A 22,172-nucleotide genomic window follows, 5' to 3' on the forward strand; every position below is an offset into this window, starting at 1 on the left:
CGAAAGACTCTGTTAAGAGTATGAAAAGACATGCTACAGAGTGGGAGAAAATCATGTAAATTGCAAATCTAGAATATTGAAGAACTCTCAATATTCAACAGCAAAAAACACAAACAGATCAATTAGAAAATGGGCAAAAGGTGTGAAGAGATAATTCACTAAAGAAGATAGACAGATGGCAATTAAGCACACAGAGACATTCGGCCTCACTAGCCATTAGAGAAATGAAAGTTAAAACCACAATGAGACATCCCTACCCACCTATCAGAATGGCAAAAAATAGACAATAGTGACAACACCAGATTCTGGGATGGGTCACTCACACATGTGGCCGGTGGGAACATAAAATGCTGAGCTACTCTTGGGAACAGTTTGGCAGTTCCTTAGAAAGCTAAACATGCCAAACCAAACTAGCACATGACTCAGCAACTGCACTCCGGATATTTTTTCCAAAGAAATGAAAGCTTATTTTCATACAAAAACCTGAATACAAAAGTTCATAGTGGTTTTATTCGAAATACACGGAACCTGGAATAACTCAGATGTCCTTCAACACATGAATGGTTCAATTAACAGTGGTACCTCCATGGCATGGGATAATGTGAAACAAACTTTAACACACACACTGACCTGCATGAATACCCAAGGAATTATGCTGAGCAAAAGGAAGCCAATCCCAATAGGTTAGATGCTGTATGATTCCATTTATACAACATTCCCCCAACGACAACACTGTGGAACTGGAAACCGTATTCGTGGCGATCAGAGGTTAGGGATGGGGGTGAAGTGGCTCTCAAGAGCACCAGGAGGCACCTTTGTTCTGGATCCCTTCCACTGTTCCACTGACTGCATCAGTGCCAATATCCTTGTAATGGTATTGGTTTATCAATTTGCAACATGGTACCAGGTGGTAGGGAGCAGGGATGGGTAAAAGGTACACAGGCATTCTCTGTATTATTAATTCTTACAACTGCATTTGAATCTACAATTATCTCAAAATTAAAAGTTTAGCCATTATAGAAAAAACTACTTCAAATGAAACTTCCAAATGCAACTCATTTGTAAACGGGCTACTTAACTGTAATTGTACTTTAACTAAATCTAAGTAGATTTTCCTCTCATTGGTGCCATCTTAAGAAATTCAAATTGGAAATGTTTCTACAAGAAAGCCATTGATCCAAAGTAAAATATTCGATACAAAATTAGAAATGAAAGCATTATTTTCCAACTGAAAGTGTCTATTTGGCAGGTGTTATGGGTACTTAAAAGAGCACCTTTAACACCCAGGATGTCTCCTATAACAGAGCAAGATTCCTCCACACAATTTTCAGAGGTTCAGTCCACAGCCCAAGATGATTAATTTTCAAAACCTGATCTACACTTGAGAAATAACAAGAAAACAACTCTCTAAAAAATGGGAGAGGCTGGGCCCTCTCAAATACAATGCTACTATGAACAGTATAGAAAAGAAATTTTTGAACTCTGGAGCTCTGCAGTCTTGTGAGTGTTATACTGGAAAATAAAAAGACAAGGTCCAAGTTCAGCCTTCCACGGGGTAGGATGGACCAACTGAAATGTTTCAGTGCCTATATCCTCTCAGTGCCTACATACGTCTCAGTGTCCATAAAACTTAGATCCAGATACTGACCTGTGCCTCCTGAGGGCCAAACTCACCCACACTGGACTTGCCTCCTGGAAACGATTCACTCTGGGAACGCCAGGGAGCGCACAGAGGACGCGCCGCCCCCTCTCGGGTCCCTGGAGGACAGACAGCAGAGCAGCAAGGACATGCTGCGACCTCCCTCATTGCCTGCCCCCCAAGCCCCTGCAGCCCACTTCCCCCTGCAAGCACTTGCCTGCCTTGTGTCTCTTTTTTTAAAACTTGAATTTATTGGGGTGACACAGTTAATAAAATTATACAGGTGTCAGGTGGACAATTCTATAATACTGCATCGTGTATTGCATGTGTTCACGACCCCAAGTCAAGTCTCCTTCTATCGACATTTATCTCCCCTTTACCCTCTTCTACCTCCCTCTACCTCCTTTCCTCTCTGGCAATCACCATACTATTGTCTGTATCTGTGATTTTTTGTTTGGTTTTTGTTTAATCCCTTCATCCCTTCACCTGTTTCACCCAGCTCCCCAACACCCCTCCCCTCTGACATCTGTCAGTCTGTTCTCTGTATCTGTGAGTCTGTTTCTATTTCATTTATTAGTTTTTTGTGTTCATTAGATTTCACATATGTGTGAGATCATATGGTATTTGTCTTTCTCTGACTGGCTTATTTCACTACTTTGTTAGTTTATTTTATTCATTAGATTCCATATACACAATAAATCACATGGTATTTGTCTTTCTCTGACTGGCTTATTTCACTTAGCATAATACTCTCCAGGTCAATCCGTGCTGTTGCAAAAGGTAAGATTTCCCTCTTTTGGGGGGCTGAGTGGTATTCTGTTGTGCAAATGCACCACCACATTTTATCAGAATTCATCTTCCACAACTAAAACCTTCCCTCTCCCAGTCCCTTGTACTCCCCTATCAGTTTTCCCATTTGATCCCAGCTCCCTCGCACCCAGAACCTGCTGCCTACTACGATAGGCTCTCTCGGTGGACCTGGCCCCTCCAAGATACCTGATCCTCTCAGACTGCTTCCAGCTTCATGGAACATGCTCTTCTGAAACACTTCTTTGTTTCTCCCCATGCCTTGCTGACACTCCCGCCCCCATCCTCAGTTGGCTCCTGGCCCCTCTTTCCGTTCCTCTCCCTCAGATGTCTATTTCCCAGGACCCTGACCTTGGCGGTCACTCTCTTGCCCCACCTCTCCCAGAGTGAGTTCCGCCACACCTGAGGCAGGATTCAGGATGGTGGTCATTCCCTGGGGTTCAGAACACTAGATAGATCACAGCAACACGCAACTCAAGGCAAATAATGTGACACTCGTCCTCTCGCATTATGACATGTGCCCCATTTACCTGACTGACCACAGTCTCATGCGGGCTTGTCACTCCCATCCCAGCCATAACCCAGTCTTGCTGCCTGAAGCGCAGGCTTCCACTACTTCCACTTTCCCATAATGCTCTCATTGCCTCTCATCAGGACTCTTGTCAGAGCCTCCAACTGCCCCCCAACCCCCAACACCTCCCCAAACCCACCCTCTCCACTGCTTGCAGAATACCTCGTGCGCAGCCTGACCTGGCACATCACTCCCAGCCCAGACCTCTCAGCACGGGCTCCAGCAGCAGTTCCCTGTGAGGGCCTGGTGGCTGAGGGCTGGGCAGCCAGTCACTGCTCAGTGATAAAAGCTGCTGGACAAACTCTTTGAATTAAATGTGCTTGGAGAGTAAATGTGAGAATGTCCTTTTGAAAGAGTCATTTTCACCCTCTTGCATTTAGAGATTCATCAGTGGCAGAAAACAGGATTGAGTGACACTTAGCCCAGAGATTATCTCATACAGACCAAGATCTGCTGTGATTGCCTTTTACAGGAAGGTTGCCAATAGTTGTGATGTTATGAGGAATTTTAATGCCTGCTTCATTACAAACGCCCCACGTGGATACACTCAGGACCATGTGACACAGGAGGAGAGCATCCGGCATACATGTGCTGGTGGGGGACAGAGCTGAGAATGCCCGGCCTACTGGAGATGCCCCAGTCCCTGGCCTCTGTGACTGAGGGTGTACCTACCTCTTCAAGCCACATATCCCACCAATCCTGCCCCCAGCAGGTGACCATGACAAACCACAGCGACCACGGTTGCTATATCCCAGTGTGCTCTTCCCTTTCTTCTCATTTAGAAATCCCCTAATCCAGGGGTCCTCAACCCCCAGGCAGGGACCGGCACCAGTCTATGGCCTGTTAGGAACCGGGCCACACAGCAGGAGGTGAGCAGCAGGTAAAGCTTCGTTTGGATTACCAGCTGAGCACCCCCTTGTCTCCTGAATACCCCTTTCCCCCCTGTGGAAAAACTGTCTTCCATGAAACTGGTCCCTGATGCCAAAAAAGGTGGGGGACCACTGCTCATCATTCCTTATGACTCAGTTGACATTATGTTCCCTATAAACCCTTTCCTGATATGGTCTGTGATTTCCAACCTTTATTCTCTTAGCGCCCAGAAGCCAGAGACTCCATCGTATCTCTGTATCCGCACAACCTAGCAACCAACGTCTGCCACTCGGTAAAGGTCACGAATGTTTGTATATGAAAACTGAAAACCAGAATCAAAATAGCTTGCAGCTCGTTCTTTTTTTTTCTTATTTTAATTCAGCAACAGAATTCTCTCTTTTTTTCAGGTTTGACTAATCAGTACTTAATACCCCTCTGAAGCTGGAGAGTGACACATTGGTTCTTCAGCTTACAGGCAGAAAATAAAATAGATATAGCCAGCTCGGGCGCTTCTGGGCACCAGCCTCACCGCCCACCTTTCCTGTGCACAGCACCTGGTTCGGAGGAAGGCTGATGCCTTCCGAGCACTGGCCAGCACCGTCAGTGCAGGGAGAGCAAGACAAAAACACTCTCTGTCTCACTGCTTCTGCCTTCTGAAAAGTTCTGCTTTCTAAATGGCAATGGACTTGAGCAATCATTAGAAGTATTTTTTTAAGCTGCTCATAAGCTTTTCATCCAGAGGATGAAAAGACCTGGCAAGCAGGACATGTACACATTATGTCCTAATTTCTGCTATGACAGGACAAGTCTTGGAATCATTTCATTTCATTCTTTTTTCCTTTCCCATAAAATTAGAATTGTGACATCTCTAAGTAAAGACAGGGACAAGCCTTAGTTAAGTCTCCTTACACCTGCACTTGATACACCACTCTGATCCTTCTGCACCATGGACAAATAATTTTGTTTCTGGGTAGATTTTTTAAAAAGCAAAAAAAGGGGGGATATTATTTTTGTTAACATTATTTTTCAACCAACAAATCTCCCTTTCCCAGATAATCTAAATCAAACAAGCAATGAGTCCATCTCTCTGTCTGTGTCTCTCTCAGAGCTTATGAAGAACTTCACTGGTGTTAGATGACAATCTTTCAAGCCCCAAGGTCATGTGTAGGTCACTGGCTTAAACAACAGATGAAAGAGCCAACTCTTTTCTCCCAGGCTGCTGCTTTAAGAACATGGGTGTGTAGCAATGCTCAGCATGAACAGAACTGTTGGCCTCACGGTCAAAATGAAATGTGAGTTTGCCAAGGGGGAGCCTGGACCGTGTTTATGAGTGCTGGCTCCAGGGATGCAGTCTCTCGCACAGCTGGACCAACATCACATTCCTGGACACCAGACTCAGAGTCTTGAGAGTAATCAGAGATGTACAAAGAATGACATGATCCATTTAGGCCACTATATATCTAAAAATATGGGATTTGTGTCAATTTGTCACATGGCAGAATCACAGAGGTTCTCAAGTGGGAACATGACTTTAAAGTGATGCAGCTGGTGGAGTGAGGACCTCCTACCCCACAGAACACTCTGGAGGCTCTTTCCTTTCCGTGCTGTTGTTGACACAAAGCTTTGCACCATAAGTAGTTTCTTTTGCTGATCCCAAACACCAAGAGGGAGTGGAATATTCTTACTCCTGAATGAGAAAATACAAAGAACCTCTGTTTGTTCTTCAAGAGTGTGTGAACAGGCAAATATCTGCACCACATTACGAAGGAGAACGAGGGGTAATATCCAGACCTCAGAGATGCATTGGGAACAGGGAGGGCCTGGGTAGCTTTCTCTGCAACTGTGTTCCCAGCCTCCACAAACCAGGATGCCCCACTCACCTGGGGTTGGAGACACAGTGCATGCACTTTCCTGCTCAATATGGGTCCCCTTGTGAAATTCATTCTCATTTTCCTCCAGAAATAGAGTTATAAGTGAGGACTGCACACTTGAGCCAACCTGCCAAAGCCTGATAAACCTGTAATAACATGGACTGCAGTACCAGTAATTCACAAAACAGAACTGCTATGTGTTATAGCTTAAAATGTACTTGTGGCTCCAACTGGGGTTCCTGAAACACAGCTTCCTGGCAGCACAGTTGGTGACTTCCTACCTGAAGGTTTAGGCAGTGACTCTTGTTTTGGGGCAGGGGCTACAAGGCTGAGGAGAAGGGCACTGTCTGAAGACCAAAGTGTGGGAGAATGAGGCGGGGGAGGAGTCCACTGAGGGGCGGCAGGGAGCGTGGTGAGGGAAGGGGGCAGGGTGAGTAATTTCTGGGGTAGGTGGAAGACACTAAGAACTAAAAAGTTTAAGAAAAGACAATAAGGGGAAGATACAGAATCAACTAATTAAATTTATCTTCATGAAACATTTATTTCATTTTATTACATTTCTCATTTAGCTGCATCAAGTAAAAACTTGGTTTTAGTCTAGAGACCAAAAATTGTGCATCTAGATTATGACTCCCAGAGTCCCGGCCAGTTCTAGACAACCGAGATTCTGTAATTCCTGGGCAAAGTGCAGCAGTCTCACATTCACGAAGGAAAAATGGAGAGAACCGGCAGAAAGAAAAGAAAGGAGAGAAGAAAGACAGGAAGGGGACTCAAGGAAAGAGAAAGTATGTTAACACAAGACATTCTGGAGTGACAATTATTGGATAGTAGGATAGTAAACAAAGATTAAAATGCTTGATCCAACACAAATTCAGTCTGTAACAGACAAATCCTTCAAAGACCCTGACGTTATCTCAGGCCCTCGTGATACCATGTTATCAGCATGCATGGAGAAATCCCTTCAGGGGAATCTGTGGAAAATATAACTCCAATGGACAGCGTACCTTGTGTCAGAGGAAAGACGGGAAATAAATAGGCACATTCCCCTCAAACTCCTGCACTTAGTTCTTCCTGCCACTCCGGACTCTGCCCGTGGCTTTCTCCAGCCCTGTTCCTGCGGCAGTGCCACCACCCACCCCCGAAGCCAGTTCCGGGAGAGCAGAGACTGTGTCTATTTTGTAGATGCTTGTTAAACTCCAGTGCTCAGAATCGTGCTTAGGACATAGAAGTGCTCAATTAGTATTTGTTGAAAGAACAGAATGAATAATACATAGTTTAGAGGAAGAGAGCCAAAACACAGAGGTTTTTCAAAAGCTCCTTGACCTCCCTCTGCTCCCACTATCCTGCAATTTATGATCACAGGCCTTGCTGGCTTCGGGGAGACCGTCCCACAGCCCGAGTTACTTTACTTCCTTCCCAAGTACCTCTTTAGGGAAGATTTTACCCATTACGCAGTGCCTGATTTCAGTGCAGGGCTCCCTTGCACATCTCTCACGCATTCTGACCTAGACACGGACGGCCTCACTTAGGCACGTGCACTGCACCTGGGCCAGGTGCATGCGGAGGCCCTGCCTGCAGTCTCCGAGGTGAACTAATTGAAGGCAAGGTTACCACAGGCCAGTCCTAAATGTTTTCTGACGATGGCCAAGTGGGCAAGGTCAGTCCTTTTTGCCCAGAAACATGACACTGCTCTCTATACCAACAAGTATTAATTCAAATCCCTGGTGCACAGTCAGGATATGGAAATTAAAGTAATCTAATCTTGCAGAGGAAGAAGTATGAATCACCATTACACAGTCTGACATGGAGCAGAATGATTAATCCCAGGCAACCCCGAGGTTAGGGTCCATGGTGATGGCTCTTGTGGGCCACAGACCAAATGGGGGCACCCACCAGCCAACCCCAGAGAAGTCAGCCTCCCAGGGGACAGGAGCAGCGATGCTGTGTCCTCAAGGCCACACCTCAAAGCTGCTCATCCTGAGGGAGATTCTGTGACCAAGGAAGGAGAGGAGGGGGAGTTTGGGGCTAAAAGATCTTGCCTCTTCTACGTTCTGACTGGTGAAAACTGCTTCAGCTCTGAAGCTTACTCATAAGTAGGAACTGTGCAATCATAACATTGCAGAAAATGACTAGAAACCCCAATGCTCTCCAGGGGAAAACAATAGAATATGCGCAGGACAAGCAGGACAATGAAAAACAAATCCAGTTAGAATGCTCTCCTAACCACATCACAGAAACATCCAGTTCTAAAGGGAGGTCTTAGTCTTTTCCTGCAACTTTCAAAAAGACCACCGAAGCTCCCCGTCAAGAAACCACAGCCCCAGTGCACTTGGGAGGCTGGTCAGGGCGCCCACAGCCTGGACCAGCCCTTGGCTTTTTTTCCGTTTTCTTTTGCACAGCTGTGTTCAATTTTCTGTCCTTAGGGTTTTTAAAGGAACATTTATTCTAGGGCCAGGAGTCTCAAGTTTTATAGTTATACAACGCCCTCTCCCAGAGCCAAAGAATGTTTGAAAAGCCTAAACCCAGCAAAGAGAATTAGTAAAAGTAGCCAAATGAAAGTGAAAAGTTAAGACTTGTTCCAATTTATATTCAACCTCTTACTTGATTGTATTGTACCTTCTGTTGCCCTACAGGATGTTTGCTACCCATTTTTCAAGCAAATACAGGTGTGCGTGCAAGTGTGTGTATGTGTGTGTGTGTGAGAGAGAGAGAGAGAAAGAGAGAGAAATTGGGAATAGGTAAGAAATGAAGAATTCTAAAGATGTATTTATAGTCTTCCATGGTTTCTGTTTCCCATTTTATGGTAAATTTTATTATGTATAAGGCCTATATCTTACATGGAATTTAATAAAAGATCACAAAGAAAGATTCCTTTATGAGTTTTATGTGCTTGCTTTTCCTATTTAGAGAGCTAGATAGTAGATTTTGGTAGTAGCACAGCAGTTTAAAAAAATAAAATTATATTTTTACTTAAAAAGTCAAATTATTGGCCCTTTTAGTCAGAATGCTCTACACTAAGGACACTGTCAACATCCGGAAATCATCACCACATGCACACCAAAAAGCGAGTGTGAGGCCCCACCAGCCCATGAAATGCTAACCAAGTCCCTAAGTGCAGCCAGGTGGAGTTACTGCAGAAAAAACAGAAGTCCCGTACCTGTCTTTTCTGCTCCTCTCTCTTCATACCACCCAGAGTCCCACAGCTCACAGCAACCTGCCCAGAGACTCTGCTGGCACAGGCTCGCGGACATCACTTTGATGATGTTCGTCTCAAACGCTGGCCACCCGTTTCCTCCAGCCCATCTGACCTGACAGACAAAGCGAAGCACAAGCTCCGGGGCCTGAGGTCTGTGACAGCACACACCACCCACAGGAGAGGCCTGGCTGTGCCCCAAAGCAAACAAGAAGCTTTCTGAGAAACAGCAGTCTGCACAGATCCACCCTGAGCAGAAGGAACCCAATCCATCCTCCTCCACAAAATGAGCTAAAATGTTGTCAGTAGCACCTGCTCAGCAGTCCAGCTCTCACAGACGATCAGAGAGGCTGACACTGACCTTGTCCGACCCTGGTCATGACCAGCCTGCAGAGGCTTCTCCCTAAAAGCAGTTAGCTATAAGCAGAGCCGAACAAACCTGTTCTCTGTACACGCACTTTCCTTCACTCATTTAATATCAAACTGAACCACAAAGTGTTTTCTTAAAGATGATTAAAAAAGAAAATCAAGATATGAAAACTTCCATTTAGCGCAGCCCCGGAGGCAAAGTAACAGGCTGAGGTTCAAGCGATTCCCTCCACATAATCACGCTGATTCTCCCGTGACTGGAAGCTGACAGAAGTCAGTAGATCCCTGCACCCTGGGCGGAGGACAGCTGAAGCAGACGGGACTCTGAAGGCAGAGCTTGCTTTTAAGCTGGTGATTTCCTATCTCCTCATGGATGACAGTCTAGCTTCTAACCAAACAAGACATGCTACAAATATAGTTTTCTCATAATATGAATTTAACACCCTATGGATCTGCACTCTGGAACAAATTAAGATGCTTCTTTCAGAAGAATGTTTTAATGAAGTATTGAAAATGCTTTCCCTAAAAATCCCCCAAATACATGCTTCTTCCTTATACGATAAAAAACAACCAAACAACAACCATATACTTTTTGTTTTCAAAACAACCCCCCCCCACACACAGAAGAAAAATCCTTATAAGGAGCCTTTAACCAGGGCTTGAAAACAAGGATGTTTTCTAATTTTGTGCCAAGCCAGTTCAAAAACAGTGGATTTTAAAAATACTCTTTTATGATAAGCCGTTTATATGCCACGTAATAAAGAGCAGAAATTTGAGTTAAAACACTAAGATGTAACTTTAAAAACATGACTCACCAGACAGTGCACATGTGCACGCATGCATGTGCGCACACACGCCCACCCTGTAAAAGGACAACAAACAGTGCTCGGCCTCACAAAATGAGCAGTCAACAGACACGTGCTCAAAACATGATTGTTGCCCAAAACATCCAATGGGCTTTAGAGCCTAAGTAGCAGTCCACTGCCTTAAGAGAAAGTAAAGGTTGGGCTGTTCCTCGCTCCTCCTTGCTCCAGGACCCGCTCTAGCCGCACTGACGTCTGAAGAGACCTGAAGCACCGGTGCAGCACAGCTGGCCTTTGCTTTATAAAGACTGCATCCGAAAGCGTGGAATGCCCTTTCTCATTATTCTGATTTCAAATGAAGAATTTCAAACAATTCCACCTAAACTTCAAAAAAGCACATTAATAAAATCCTTTCTACTTTATCACAAAAGGAGATAAAAACCAGGAGAGAACAGAGCAAAAATGACTCCCTTCACTACCCTCCTGCCCCACCCTTACCTACACTCAGGTTGGCAGTTCCCAATGGGCAGGATCTAACCCCCCAGTGCTGGCTCCAAGGAAGAGATGCCTTCAGACCCCTCTGGCACTCACACTCGGGTGTCTCAGCAGAGCAGGAAGGGATCCTTGGGCAAGTTTCACCTGCGGCCTCACTCTCTCCACTGTAGCAACTTCACATCCCCCTGCAACCCACTCTGACCCGGGGTCTGTGCTACTGAACTAGTACTCTTATCAAAGTCATGAACAACGCCTGTCTTGGCAGTCCAAAGGACACTTCCGTCCTCTGACTGACCTCTCTGTGGCACCCGTTCTGTGGACCCCTCCCTCCTTATCAAGTCTGGGTTCAGTGACCCAGCACTGGCCTACTTTCCTTTCTCCCTGGCTGGTGCTCCTTTTGTTTTCTCTGTGGTTCTCCTCCTCTTCCCACCTCATCCTAAGCCTTGTCCATTCTCCTTTCCTCTCCCTCTCTGCCTCTCTTTCTCTCTCTCCCCATTTTCATCGTTACCTGTGGATTTAGCTATCATCAAAATTTTATCTCCAGTCAGGACTGTCCTTCTGAGTCCCAGACACTTTCAACTGTCTACTTAAAACCTCTAGTTGGATATTTCACGGGTACTCAAAGTCAGTATGTCCACCACAGAACTCTGGCTTTTTTTTTTTAGATTTTATTTATTTATTTATTTTTTTAGAGACGGAAGGGATGCGGGGGGAGAGAGGGTGGGGAGAGAGAGAGAGAGACAGACAGGCAGACATCAATGTGTGGTTGCTGGGGGCCATGGCCTGCAACCTAGGCATGTGCCCTGACTGGGAATCGAACCTGCAATGCCTGGTTCGCAGCCCGCACTCAATCCACTGAGCTACACCAGCCAGGGCAGAACTCTGGCTTTTCAAAGTTGTCTCCCCCCATTTAAAAAACAAAATCTCCCAAAACCAAAAGCAACGCCCAGTCTTTCCTTTCCTTCTTAGAAGTTGCCATGGCCAAATTTGGGGGGTCATTGTTGATTCTTCCCCTGTCCTTATTCCTGTATCTCGTCTATCACCAACTGCTGACAGCTGCACCTGCAAAGCACACCCTGTTTTATATGTACACTAGTTTTATTGATATAAGTCATATGCCACACAATCCATCAATTTAAAGTGTATATTAAATGGTTCTTAATGTATTCATAGAGTTGTATAATCATTGACAAACTAATTTTAGACATTTCCATCACCCCAAAAGAAACCATGTACCTATTAGCAGTCACTCTCAATTTCAGTCCAGGCAATCATTAATCTACCTTCTGCCTCTGTGGCAGATCTGCCAGCTCTGGAAATTTCACATAACTAGAATCATAAAATATAGGGTCTTTTATTTCCAGCTTCTTTCACTTAGCATATTTTCAAGATTCATCAATATTGTAGCTTGCATGAGTTCTCCATTCCTTTCATAGCTGAATAATATCTTATCCTAGGGACATACAATATTTTATTAGTCCGTTCATCAAATGATGGTCATCTGGGTTGTTTCCATTCTTTGATTATTAAAATAACACTGCTATGAACAAGTGTTTACACTTATACTTTGGTACAGATGTGAGTCTTCATTTCTCTTGGGTATATATTTAGGAGTGGATATGCCAGATCATAAAGTACCTCTGTGTTTCCCTCTATAGGGAACTGCCAGACTGTTTTCCAAAGCCGTTTCCTTGGAAAGCTCTTGCATTTCCACCAGCAGTGTATGAGAGTTCCAATTTCTCCTTATCTTCACCAGTACTTGTTACTGCCTGTCTTTCATAGTGGGATAAAAATAGTATCTCTTTGCAGTTTTGATTTGCATTCCCTTGATGACTAGTGATATTGAGGATCTTCTCCTGTACTTATTGGTCACTTGCATATCTTCTTTGAAGAAGTATCTATTCATATATTTTCCTATTTTTTTAATCCTCACTCAAGAACATGCTTATTTATGTCTTCAGTGAGAGGGGAAGGGAAGGGAAGAGAGAGGGAGAGAAACATCGAAGCAGGAAACAACGATCTATTGCCTCTTATATGCACAAGAGTGCTCCGCCTGACCAGGGACCAAACCATAACCTAGGGATGTGCCCTGACTGGGAATTGAACCCTGGACCTTTCAGTTTATAGGACAATGCTCCAACCAACTGAGCCACACTGGCCAGGGCAGATCTTTACCTATTTTTAAATTGGGTTTTTTCCTTATCGTTGAGATGTGAGAGTTCTTTATATATTCTAGATACAAGTTTCTTATCAGATTACATGAGTTGCAAATACTTCCCCTATTCTGTGGACTGTCTTTTCACTCTCTTGATAAGTGTCTTTTGCTACACAAAAGTTTTTAATTTTGTTGAAGTCCAACTTATCTATTTTTTTGTCACTTGTGCTTTTGGTGTTATGATTAAAAATCATTCCCTAAGCAAAGGTTATGAAGATCAACACCCACATTGCCTTCTAAGAATTTTATAGTTTCACCTCTTACATTTAGGTCTTTCTTCCACTTTGAGGTCATTTTTTTAAAATATAGTGTGAGGTAGGGGTTTATTCTTTTCCATGTGGATATCCACTTGTCCCAAAATCATTGTGGAACAGACAATTCTTTTCCCATTGAATTGTCTTGGAACATTTGTTAAAAAAATCAATGATCATAAATGCATGTTTTTTTCCTGGTCCACTAATTCTGTTCCAAAGATCTAGCTGCCTGTCCTTGTGCCAGTACCACACTGTCTTGATTACTGTGGCTTTGTGTTAAGTTTTAGAGTTGGGAAGATCGAATCTTCCAATTTTGTTACTTTTCACAATTCATTGGTCTATTCTGGGCCCCTTATATGTCTATATAAATTTTAGAATCATCTTTTAAGTTTCTGCAAAGAATTCATCTGAGGTTTTGATAGAAACTGTATTGAATATATACGTAACTTTAGGAAATATTGCCATTTGAACAACAGTAAGTCTTTGGGTCCATTAACATGGAATATTTTTCCATTTCCTTAGATTTTCCTATTTTTTTTCAATTGAAGTTTTAATAAGTTTTACATTTCTTTGGTTACATTTATTCCTAAGTACTTTATTATTTTTCATGTTATTATAAAATAATTTATTTTATTAATAATTTCAGAGGTTCATTGTAAGTGCATAGCACTACAATTAATATTTGGATCCTGCGGCCTTTCTGAACTTGTTTAGTTGTTCTAATAGTTGAGTGGCTTTCCCATACACAAGATCATATCATTTGCAAATATAGTTTTACTTCCTCCTTTCCAATCTAGAAATCATTTATTCTATGGTCTTTTCTAACTGCCCTGGCTAGAACTCCCCAATACCACACTGAACAGAAGTGATGACGGTTGTCTTGCTCCTAACCTTCAGGGGAAAGCACTCAGTCCTTCATGGTCAAGTACAATGTTAGCTGCGGGTTCTCACACATGCCTTTTCTCAGATTAAAGGAGTTCTCTTCATTCCTAGTTTGTTGCTGTTGTTTAGTTTTGGGCTCTTTTTTTTTTAATCATGAAAAGAGCCTGGATTTTCTCAAGTGCTTCTCTGCATAAAACACAAACCTTTGCACTTGCTTCTCCCTGTGTATGCTCTCTCTATCTGCCTAACTCAATGTTTCTCATATTTACAGGAACCTACTTCTGGGCAGTCCTGGACCATCACATTCAAAAGACTCCATCTGCCACTATCTCTTCCCCAGTCAGCCTCTCATATAATCTTCAAAGCACTCTGCCATGATTACTGTAAGCACAAATTTGGTAACACTTGTATATTAAGTTCAGTAATTGCCAACATGCATTCATCATTTTAATCCTCAAAACAACCTTCCTAGATAGGGGCTATTATCACCAATTTACAGATATGGAAATTTAGAGGTTAAGTGTCTTATTCAAGGATGTGCAGTTTATAAGTGGCAGACTCAGGATTAAAACCCAGGCCCCCGAGCTCCCTACACCATTCTCTGAAATATGCTGTCCTGCCTCTCAACAATTGCTCTTCCTTACTTCTTACCTTACTTACTATCTATACACCCACGCCACCTGTCTCATTTATTGTTGTATTTTTAGACTCTAACACCACCTATGGCTGGTGTTCAACAAGAAAAGAGTCCCACTGGGCTCTGAGAAACACCGGCAACTACACACACCCATGGAGAGAAACAAGGCTCATGTGTTTTGAGATCCTTCAGTAAGGAGGATTGTTTATCTTTAACCCCATGTTTTCCAAACGCATTTGAGCACAGACCTATCTTCCTTCGCCTGTCCCCACCACAGTAATGATCTAGGGAACACACTTGGAGAAATACGGCCCCAGCGAGGCAGTTCTGAGAGAACAGTTCCTGGAAGGACGCTTCCGCGCCCCTTCCTGTGGCTGGGTCTGGTCTCATTAACAAAGTCTCACTTACAGAGCCCCTGAAATGTCCCTTGTAACCACAGCTCAGTTCAAAAAGAAAACCCCAATCACAGAAGGAGCTTCAATTTTCTCAGAGCTCTGATTTGCTGAATGTGATTCAAACAAATTCACCACTCATAACATACTTTTAACTATTCTCAGAATGCAGGCAAAACTGTGGTTAACAGTTTTGTTAACCACAAAACCGTTGTATTTCTTTCCTGAATACTTACTGTAACACCAATGTTTAAATCTGGCTTCAGATGTAGAATGACTTCAAAGTCTTCATAGTTCAGCTCTCTGGGTCTTCAAGATCATCTACTCGAACTCTCTCTAAAAAGGAGCAAGAAAAAATTCTACTTTTACATCAAAGAAGGAAAATAGCAAATAACATACGACAACCACATGTATGAGCAAAGCAGGGTACACTGCTGTGATTATCTGCTTCTAAAGCACGTCCTCCCTTTCAATCATCTGTTTACATCAGCAACTACAAATTGTAGGTGGTGGTTAGAGCATCTTTCTCAACCTCATAAAAAGTCATTTAAAAAAAATTTTCTCCTTTATCTTAAACACTGAATAAAGTCATTTTTATGTAACAATTCTCTAAAGTCTAATGGTTCTGTTGAACCATTAGGTGACTGAAATTTTGTATATTTGGTCTGAAGGTAAGAGTTATCTTGGGTAAATATGAGTACTTTCTAAAACACAAACTTACATCAGATTCAAACAAGAGGCTTTGGGGAGAGAAGCCTAGAGCAAAGGGAGACTTGAGAATCCCAAGGAGAATGAGCTGGAACTCACCATGTACAGCCATGAGGAGCTGACAAAGGCCCCATTCCTCAGAAAAAGAGACAGTGGGTAAAAATGTTAGGAAACTGGAGTAACTGGCCTAGGGTGTCCAGAGTGACCGGGCTGGAACTCGGTCCTGCCACTAATTCCAAGGCAACAAAATTTTCAACATTTATTGTCCTCCAAGGCCGGGGCATGAAGGGAAACCTCACTCATACTGAAAGTGCACCAGACTAGGACTAAGACAAACATGTACTGGTATTTCCCCTTGCGATTTTCCTAGCTGCTATAATTTGTATGCAAGATGACTCACATGGTAATAATCCTTACACCCAAAGTGGCTGAGCGCCGGTGTGGAGTTCTGATGGCTCAGCCGGGACAGGGTGCCCATGAACACAAGCACGGCTCTGTCCCTGAGGTCCCAGACTAGAGGGAAGCCCCTAGTGAATTAGCTGGTAAGTTGGTTAGTGGTTAGGATTGGCCTTAGGAAATATTTTACTTTAAGCTACTGAGGTGCTTCCTCCTAGCTCCTCCTAATCAATGTCTATTCAGAACTTCCTGGCATTACCTTTTAAAAAGGTCACCTCAGGAAAGAGTTTGCTCAAGCACAGACAGCCCTAAACTGGGCAGCAGCCAATGACATGCCAGCACTGTAAAGGACCAGAACTGGGACCAGGTCTGTTTTGAGAAGCCTGTGGGAGGCACGGTGTCAGAGCCTACCTTACCTTGTATTGCAAGAACAGGCTTCACCTCCAGAAGCCCAGGCTGAGAGGCAGCTTATGAGGAATTCAGCCTGTTGTGTTCAGAGGTCAGAGGGGAGCTGACCAGTGTGAAGTTCCCACAAAGCAAAAAAACATCAGTGTCGCCAGTGCTTGGTGAAATTCAGCCAGCCGCGGACTCGTGACTGGAAGCCACGTAGGTGGTTGCGGTAAACACAAACTATTGTTTCAAGTAGGTTGTTTTTGGTGCCAAAAATAAAGTAATTTTCCCTCCTCCTCCATAAATCTGTTTATTACTAAAAAGCTTTGCAGCCTTGTGAACTAGACTAGACCAATTTAAACCTCTATTTCCTCCAGGGCTCCTCCTCAGGATACTAACTCGGGGAAGAATTTGCCTGCTTTGGAACAGGGTACTCTCTGTACTGACCACAAAAGAAAGAAAAAAGGAAATCATCAAACGGAGGAAATGCTAAGAGGACCAGAAGAAGCTGAAGGCTGAGGGCCGGGTAGGTACACGCACCACACTCCCTCTTCATAGAGAGCGCCAAGCTCCGCCTAAGTTCGCACGTCTGCCTGGCCTTGGCCCCACCCCTCAGCCACCCTCTAGGGCAGGGGTTCTCAAACTAGAGAGTGAAGTATGGTTGACTTGAGCTCCACAGCTGTCAGAAAGAAGAAAATCTACAGTGCAGCTCAGGAGCCCACGGACACAGGAGAAGTCTGAAAGTTTAGTTCTAGGATCCAGGTTTGCCCAAAGACAAGGGGAAAACTTCAGTCTCTTGATGACAAAACTTCAGAATATAGTTACTTACAGGGAAACAAAACAAATCAGCTTTAATATACGTAAGATACCCTGGGAAAAATAAAAGAGCAAGACCACAATCAGGGAAGAGTCCAAATCAAGAGACAGGTTGAAGTTTAATAAACTAGTTAAACCTGTAAAAATAAAAACAACCAAAAATGGAAAAAAGTCCAGGGAAAACAGGGCGTTGGGGAAAGATGATCCAATATGGCTCGTGCAGCAGGAAGAGCATCTTCCTCAAGCTCAGGCCTTTAAGATCTTGTCTTATCTCTCCAGGCCTCTGCCCACCTTTCTAATTCTTCCAGGTAAAAAATGAACTTATACTTGACTTTCAGATAATGACCAATCCCTATGCAAAAACTCTGACCCAACTTTGTGACTAACTCCAGACCATCTAGAGGGAAGACATGCCAGAGAAACACACTTTTACCTTCACGTCTCAAAAGACTTAGGTTTGACAGGGGGTACTCTGAGGTGCCCACAGTGAAGGGACATTTCTGGTATTTTATTCACACTTAACTATTACAGTGGCAGGTGGCTCTTGGTCCAGAGGATTTAGCAGGGTCTTGTCCCCCTCCACCAGACATCCAAGGGTCCTCCATTAGAGACCCTTGGGACATGGCTTCCATGAGAACTACATGGAACTACTTTTTCTCTGGCTACCTGCTCCTATCTTTCTTTCCCTGGATGCCTAGGGAAAGGAAAGGAAGTCCTTCAAGATATTTTCCCAGAGCCCTGAGCACTAACTCCCAGAGCCATGGGCATTGCCTCCCACTCTCATATAAGTCTCAAGATACACTGCAGGATTCAGCTCAGATACCTCCAGGTTCCATGTGGCCTTCCCCGACCACCTAATGTCTTCCTCAGGGACCCTTCTCTGTCCTGAATCTGTGCCAAACGTCTGATTATAAATGACCACTATAATTCTCAGCCACCCAGGGTTGGAGCAGCCATATCAATCAGTCAATCAATCAATCAATAGCATAATTATTATTATTAAATATCTGTAAAAAACAATAAAGTGCCTTCAAGTCAACAAAACCATGTACCTACTAAAAGGCATCCAATTCAAAAGAACCTATGCACCCCAATGTTCATAGTAGTGCTATTTACAATAGCCGAGTGCCAGACACAGCCTGAGTGCCCATCAGTAAATGAGTGGATCAAAAACTGTGGTACATTTACACAATGGAATAGTATGCAGCAGAAAGAAAAAAGGAGCTCCAACCTTTTGCAACAGCACAGATAGAGGTGAAGAGTATTATGCTAAGTGAAATAAGCCAGTCAGTGAAAGACAAATACCATATGATCTCACTTATAAGAGGAATCTAATGAACAAAATAAACTAACAAGCAAAACAGAACTAGAGGCATGGAAACATGAAACAGACTGACAGTGGCTGGAGGGGAGGAAGGAGGATAATAGTGGAAAGAAGAAGAAGGGACTAGTCAAAGAACATGTATGAATGACCCATGGACATGGACAATGGTGTGGGGATTGACTGTGGGAGCAGGGAGGTGGGCTGAGCAGAGGAAGGCAAAGGGGGAAAATTGGTACAACTGTAAGAGAATAACAATAAAAAAGAAGGTATCCATTGACTGGAAACACACAATAACTCACAGATGTCACCATGGGTCTGTAACAATCTAGGGACAGCCCCGTTCCATCACACCTCAGACATGTACTTACTATACTGGCCCCCATGGTGTCACTCTGCTAGCGTTAATTGCAGGGCCACGCAACTTGATGGCGAAACTATTAGTAAGTGAATAGGTTGTCAAGTATGGGAGCCAAGGTTAGAGGTGAATGAACAATGACCACAGCAGGAATGTCCCCTAGAAGATAGGGCAACAGGGACACTGAGGGAGAGGGGGTCCCTTCAACGATCACTGCGCTCACCGCTGCGCCTTTATGAAGAGGAGAGGACAGCTGTCAATGGCGCATGAAACTGCCTTGGCTTCACTGTAATATTGGGGGGTGGTTACAGAAGCTTGAAATAAAACAAATAATATAACATATTAAGAGTATTAACACCAGACCACTTTATTTGTCAAGAAATTTACAGGAGATTTTGTGTCCCTGAACTATTATGATTGTAATATTTTTATACATTAGGATAATATACACAGAACAGTGAATATTTTCCTAAGTACTGAATTTTTTACTAAATAAATATTGATAGTCTTCACTGAGTAAGAGTATACTAATGTGCATGTCAGGTACAATTTGACTGTAACAACTTTTTATACTCTACTTGTTGCAATTGAGAGTTATCTCTGTTTCATGTGTATTTATTTTTTCTCTAAAATGACTGGGTTTGCATGAGCCAGAATCTTACCTGGTGTTGCATGTTTTTATTATTCCATAAGCATGAATCCAGTGCTCAACGACCAGACGCTCAGAGACCAACAGGGTTGCCAGTGGGCACAGGGCCAAGGCTTTCCCCCGCCCGCCCGTGAGGGCTTCTGGCAACCAGCACATCGCCAGCTGCAGGAAGATGCTCACAATCGAAATAGCAACTGACGTGGGGACACATGAAGGAGAGGGTGCTAAAATAAGCCCCCAAATCCTCCCTGGTGAGATCCAGAAACACTACCACCCCTCTGCCCTTGGGGATATCTTCCCATGGGCACACAATTCTCACTTTATGGGCTCTATGCCACTATTGGGTGAGTTTCCCATATTTTACATTACAGCACAGTTTCCTAAAAGGCAGTGGCAGGTTCTTATACATTTTCAAATATGCTCTTGCAAAATCCTGGGAGGTCTTCCATTTCAAAATTCAAAGGACATGGGTATTATCCAAAAGTACAGGTGGAAAAACCAAGTTAATGAGCAAAATTCTCAGCTTTTTCTCTTTTTTTTTTTCAAAATTTGTGGTCTCCTACTACTTGCCTAATAGCAACCACAAAATGAATAAATGAGTAGCAAGCAAACATTGAAGAAAAACTCAGTTTGCTGTTTGATAGATCTATGTACTTGTGAATATGATTTTATATTATTTTTCACATCCAAATATAGTGTCATGGACTGAATGTTTGTATTCCCCCAAAACTCATTTGTTGAAATTCTAACTCCCAGTGCAGTGTCATTAGGAGGTGGGGCCTGTGGGAGATAATTAGGTCGGGAGGTGGAGCTTTCATGATGGGATTAGTACTCTTATAAGAAGAGACAGAGAAAGCTTGCTTCTTCTTTCTGCCCTCCACCACGTGTAAGAAGGCAGCTGCCCAAAAACCATGAAGTGGGCCCTCAGTGGTAACTTAATTTGCCAACAGTTTGATCTTGGAATTCCCTATTTCTAATACCGTAAGAAATGAATGTGTGTTGTTTAAGCCACCTAGTCTGTGATATTTTGTTATAGCAGCTCAAACTGACTAAGAAATATAGAAACAGACAACTTTATACTTAGTAATTAAGTATATACATAGATAGATAGATAGATAGATAGATAGATAGATAGATGTGTATACAGGTACATATACAAAATAAATACATATGTATGTATACACACACACACACACGCAGGGTTGTCCCTTCTTATATGTGGTGGATACACTCTTAAGATCCCCCTGGTGGATGTCTGAAACCACAGACAGTACCAAACCCTAGACAGATTATGTTTTTTCCTGTACATGATAAACTGAAACTATTCTTGCACTTGGGGCCACACATTAAGTAAAATAAGGGTTACTGGAATGGGAGCACTGTGACACCGGGACAGGTGATCTGACAGCCAAGATGGCTACTGACTAAGGGGAGAGGAGTGTACACAGCATGGAGATGCTGCGTAACAGTATAATTCGTGTCCTGGGTGGGACCAAGGGGGATGGTGTGATATTTCCTCACACCACTAAGAATGGTGGTGGACAATTTAAAACTTTTAAACTGTTTATTTCTGAAATTTTCGATTTACTATTTTCAGACTGTGGTTGAATGCAGGTAACTGACACCACAGAAAGCAAAACTGTGGGTAAGGGGCCCTTGTCTACATACACGAATACATATACATACATATATACATATGTGAGGTCTGTCCAGAAAAAGTCTAGCCATTGTCTATATAATGAGAATGGTTTGAGTGACATTGATGCAATCTGGCAGCCAAGGAGAGTGGAGTTGAATGCATTTGTGTGAACAATGATGACTTTGCTGTACTAGTCAGTGGGGGCAGTAGACACTGTTGAGTGAACCTGTGTACTGTGTGGCCATCATATTCAAAATGACTGAGTGAGTAAAACAATGAATCTGCATCAAATTCTGCATTAAGCTTGGAAATTTCTCCAAGAAAACTATTCAGATGATTCAGAAGGTTGCAGGTATGGACAACTGGTGATTGGCAGCTTCATCATGACAATGTGCCTGCTCATGCATCACGTCTCGTGCAGAGTTTTTTGGTGAAACATCAAATCACCCAGGTGACTCAGCCCCCCTACAGTCCAGACTTGGTGACCTGTGACTTCTGGCTTTTCCCAAAACTAAAATCATTTTTGAATGGGAAGAGATTTCCAACCATCGATGAGATTCAGGAAAATACAACAGGGCAGCGTATGGCAATTGGGAGAACTGTGTGAGGTCCCAAAATTTCTACTTTGAAGGGGACTGAGGCATCATTGTCCTGTGTACAATGTTCTTTGTTCTTCTTCAATAAATGTCTGTATTTTTCATAGTACATGGCTGGATACCTTCTGGACAGGCCTCGTATATTTTATGTATAATACCCAAACCCATAATGTCCTAAGCTGCAAGAGAGGAGAAAAGAAGACAACACTTGGACATTTCACAGTGTCTCAAGGAGCACCAAGGCTTCCTGCAATTGGGTTTAAACGTCAGCAAGTCTGAAATCACCACGTGAGTATATTTT

At 43.3% G+C, this 22,172-nt stretch overlaps 1 protein-coding gene across 2 annotated transcripts in view; it reads right to left on the minus strand.

Annotated features, from left to right (window-relative positions):
- Positions 1–22,172, minus strand: part of SVIL (supervillin) — a 213,392-nt gene that overhangs the window by 144,758 nt on the left and 46,462 nt on the right. For both annotated transcript variants that reach the window (XM_036022710.1, XM_036022716.1), the window contains one exon: positions 15,235–15,334. The gene's annotated coding sequence lies outside the window, so the exon portion shown is untranslated. The remainder of the gene's footprint in view (positions 1–15,234; positions 15,335–22,172) is intronic.

The sequence above is a fragment of the Phyllostomus discolor genome, chromosome 1, assembly GCF_004126475.2.
Source record: "Phyllostomus discolor isolate MPI-MPIP mPhyDis1 chromosome 1, mPhyDis1.pri.v3, whole genome shotgun sequence".
Classification (NCBI taxonomy): domain Eukaryota; kingdom Metazoa; phylum Chordata; class Mammalia; order Chiroptera; family Phyllostomidae; genus Phyllostomus; species Phyllostomus discolor.